This window comes from Euphorbia lathyris, chromosome 1 (genome assembly GCF_963576675.1).
Source record: "Euphorbia lathyris chromosome 1, ddEupLath1.1, whole genome shotgun sequence".
Lineage (NCBI taxonomy): Eukaryota > Viridiplantae > Streptophyta > Magnoliopsida > Malpighiales > Euphorbiaceae > Euphorbia > Euphorbia lathyris.
In genome coordinates, this window is record NC_088910.1 from 21,252,534 (window position 1) to 21,257,270 (window position 4,737).

The following is a 4,737-nucleotide window of genomic DNA, read 5'->3' on the forward strand; positions in this document are numbered from 1 at the left end:
AGAGGAAGAAAATAAGGGTATAAAAGTAATTTCATATTAGGTGGGTCCATTTTTGACTTTTAAAGAGGTCAAATTACTGATGTGGCGCGTTGACTTCGCATTGACCGGTCACAATTACCGACTATACACTTTAGTGGGAGGTCACCAAAAGGTTGTACAGTTTTGTGTGCAAAATTGATGCTTGTACATCAAAGTGTGAAAACGGACAAAGTTTGTACACCACGTATATAATTTACCCGCATAATATATATATATATATATATATATATAGTTTATATTTTGTTGTTAATTTTTGTTATGTTTCTATTTGTTTAAATAGATTAATTGCCTTTTGGCATGTCTTGGTATTGAAGATGGATCCGGTTTTAAGAACACGGTCACTCTAGAGGCTTTAAGCCCAATTGTACCAGTGGCAACATCCGTAAGCCACAATGAAAGTCTAGAAAACTTCACTGGTGTGAATTTTAAGACTTGGTGATAAAAGAAAATATGTTTTCTTTGGAGATGACGATATGCAAAAATTCCATACTTTGACATTGTCATGCGTAAGGGTTGATTTTCATTAGAAATGTGAACTGTCACAAATTACAGAAGCTTTTCTACTCGCGTTCATCATTCAAAAGCTTTTTATACTGCATACTCACCAATTGATATGACATTTTTGCTTCCCTTCCATCATTGTGACGTACTCGTTTTAAGGCGATTTGATTTCTACATTTTCAGTGACTTTCACACATATAATTTTTAGCCAACTAATGTTCATCTACTAGCGTCTAGTTCAGCTCAATAACATCATTACTCAAAATTTTCAATTTGTGACATTTCATATTTCTAATAAAAAAATTCCATACTTTGACATTGTCATACGTAAGGGTTGATTTTCATTAGAAATGTGAAATGTCACAAATTGAAAAATCTGAGCAATGATGTTATCGAGCTGAACTAGACGCCAGTAGATGAACATTAGTTGGCTAAAAATTAAATTTGTGAAAGTCACTGAAAATGTAGAAATCAAATCGCCTTAAAATGAGTACGTCACAATGATGGAAGGGAAGCAAAAATGTCATATCAATTGGTGAGTATGTGGTATAAAAAGCTTTTGAATAATGAACGCGGGTAGAAAAGCTTCTGTATGATAACACCCTTAGTCAATTGATCTCAACGAGTGTCCTTATTAATTTTATAGAATCAAAGGATAACACATCGGATCCGCTAACCTAAAGGTTAAACCGAGATCAAATTGAAAAGACATCGAAAGGAATGGGACTCAAGCCCATTAAATTTAAGGCGTTATGTGAAGAAAAACCCAACCTTGTTGACTTGAGATCCCAAGATCTAGGTTCAAAGGGATAACCTAATTTCATAAACCTTGTGTGGTCATTGTGGGGGTCAAACCCAAGTCAATTCCTAGATGTAAATAGTGACATAAAAATGGGAAAATGGTTAAGCTATATGCATTTAATGATAGATTGTACATCAGAAATGTTGAGCAAATAAGTCACCTATGTAAGAGAATACTACAATTGGGTATGTCGGCAGGTGAGAGAAGCTCTCACTTCTCTCTAAAAATCTCCTTCCTTCCTTCATCCAACACTCACCACCGCCTCCCACCTCCTCATTTCTTTCTTTTTTCTTCTTTTGCCCCATCCTAAACCATCGATCTTCTGTTAACTCTCTTCCTTCTTGCTGCTTTCTAGTTGAGGAGGAAGTCCTCCCACCGTTATTTGTTTTTCGTAGTTGTTTTTCTTTTGTTTGTGTCGGTTTCTTAGTTGGATCCTATATATTTTATTGAATCTCTAGATCCGTTTGAATTGCATCTGTTGGTTAAAATCTTTGTTTTTGTAACCTTTTCTGTTTTAGCATGGGCAGAAACGATGGTAGATCTTATCCGTAGATCACTGGATCTACGTGGTTGCAATAGAAAGGACTTAGATCCGAAGGTTCAGAATGGTTCAAATGGTGAAGATTGGTCTGCAGTTGCTTTACGGCGAATTTGGAGTTACGATCAATATATGTTTCAACTATTGTTTATGTTTGATGTGCCTTTAATGGCCCTTTTTGCTTTTAGTAGTCATTTTCTTGCCCTATTGGACTATGTATTAGGCTTAGCCTATATATATGTGAGGTTTTATTCCTTGCTAGTGTCATGTTGTACTTGCAATTTTACTACTTAATGAAATATTAGCATTTCTATCAAAAAAAAAGTCACCTATGTAAGAGTGAAGTGAGGTCGCTTCAAAGGAGACTAGTGGGGCCTAGTTCTCTAAAACTCTCACAGAACCAGACGATGTTCATGATCATAACAAACATAACCATGAGAACCAATACCGTGTTATGTTGGTATCTGTGTGGAGTATATCGTCGTTTACACAAACAGCAGAATAGTTCAAGGACATCACATTTACTAGTCCAGCAGTAAAGCAAATATAATTTCACAATGGAAGGTTCAAGGGACATTGCCTACCTATTATATGCAGATATCGACTGTAGAAAGTTATCACCACGTTGTAATCGTCTTGTTTCTAATTTTATTCATATGGGGGATTGTTGGACAAAATTGAATAAATTTATGAAATTAATTTAAATACCAACAAACACCTCCCTTCATGAATAGTCGTGTCCGTTTGTAAACAGTCGTGATCATTTATGAACAGTCGAGTCTGTCCGTGTACAGTCATATTTGTTCGTGAACAAACGTGTCCTTTCGAGTTCTATTTATATACAATGGAACTATCAAAGATCAAAGATTAGAGATTTTTGGAAAAATTATTATGCTCTCTAAGTTGTTGTTTTCCTGCTCCAGTGATAACGAATCTACACACAGTAAGAGTTTGCTTACGTAATCTGTTGTATCCTAGGAGATGATCGTTAATAGCGATGAAATTTACCTTAAGAAGTCTCCTAATACATGCCTCATATTTGTCCAACTCTGTTCTTTTGAAGCTTTTTATATTTTATTCTATTTTTAAAATAATATATACATTTTATACATTATATCGCACATCTAGAAAATATTAGAAATATATTAAGCAACACATTAAAAATATATAACAAACAGCCGTTAATAAAAAAATTAATAGAATTAATCAACCAATAACAATTATTTAGCATCAAAGATAGTTTGGCCGAGTGGTCTAAGGCGCCAGATTTAGGCTCTGGTCCGAAAGGGCGTGGGTTCAAATCCCACAGCTGTCAATAAATCATTTTTTCTGGGTTTTTTATATCATTTTAAACAAAAACAGGACAATATATCTTAAGAGATGAAATTTTTTATTTTTCTAGAAATAATTATATAGTTTATCGGCTTTTATTTTCGTCAACTATTTAACTTTTTTTTTTTATGTTTGAGTCTATTATCAATCAAAAATTTATGTACAAAAATTACCATTTACTCTATACGAATAACAAAACATTTATTTTTTCAATTTTTTGTTTTATTTTTTTTATTTTTTCTATATTTTTTTTAATAAAAGAATACCTTTATTGAATTAAATCGAAAAGTAGAACATTATTTAGAAACGAGGGTGGGACAAACCACTCTCGACAACCAGACTCAGAACTCGCCGCTCTTGCAAGACAATGGGCTGCACAGTTCGCTGATCGCTTAACAAATGAGATTGAACATCCATCAATCTCTCTAATCAAATTGACACATTCTAATACAATATCAGCTAAGTATGATAAACTGAATGTCGGTTTCTGAATTGCTTGGACAACCGACAAGCAATCAGACCGAACATCAATGTTACAAATACATGAACCTTTGATCCATGAAAGAGCCTCCTTCACCGCAATTGCTTCAGCCAGAATCGGTTCAACTGAACCATCATTGACAATCTGTCCCGCATAGACAAAAGTTCCTAGATGATCACGAATCAAGAATCCAATCGAGAAAAAGACATCAGAAGGAAACAAACCAGCATCAACATTGCACCCAAACTGACCCTCGACCGGAAATTGCCATCTTGGCGAACCAGTTCCAAGAGATTTATATGGACAATTAAATTTAATTTGGACCTCACGCCATTCCCTCGCTGCTTCCCTAGCTGTTGCGATAATGGTACATGGTTGCAAAATTTTCTTCTCCCAAACTACACCATTTCTATGAGACCAAATACGCCAAATAAGAACAGCAAGATCCGCTTTTTCCACCTCAGACCGTGCCTTAAACTGCGATTCAAGCCAATTGAAGAAATTACCCACAGTAAGCATTCTGTCATCCCCAAAGTAATGGAACCACACCTTTCGGATATGAATGCATTCAAGGAACACATGATTTTCATCCTCTCCAACACAGGAACAAATTGGACAAATATTCAGTAATGTACTATGACGTCTGCTCAGATTTGCCAGAGTCGGTAAACAACCTGCAATAATCTCCACATACAATTCTTGATTTTTGGGGCTACTTTCAATTTCCAAATACAGCTCCACACATCTAGAACCATAGCATTATGATTTAAATCCAATGCCTCCCGAAGAACTTTATAGCCACTTTTTAAAGGATAAACTCCAGTCTTATCAAAGAACCAATACCATCCATCTTCCCTATTCAAGTTTCTACGAGGAATAGAAAGAATACTTACTTGGTCGTTTGGGTAAAAAATTTCATCCACAATTCGTCGATTCCATTGGCCATCCGCCTCAAGCAGGTCCCTAACAGAACCAGTTGGTAGAACAGCGAGCGTTGCAGGAGAGGGGCATGGGTTTTCTCTTACAGGCAGCCAAGGACTACAC

General features: G+C 35.5%; 1 non-coding gene across 1 annotated transcript; it reads left to right on the plus strand.

Moving 5' to 3' along the window:
- Positions 1-3,115: 3,115 nt before the first annotated feature.
- On the plus strand, positions 3,116-3,195 carry TRNAL-UAG (transfer RNA leucine (anticodon UAG)). Its single transcript has one exon. It is a non-coding gene; the product is annotated as a tRNA-Leu (tRNA).
- Positions 3,196-4,737: the final 1,542 nt, after the last annotated feature.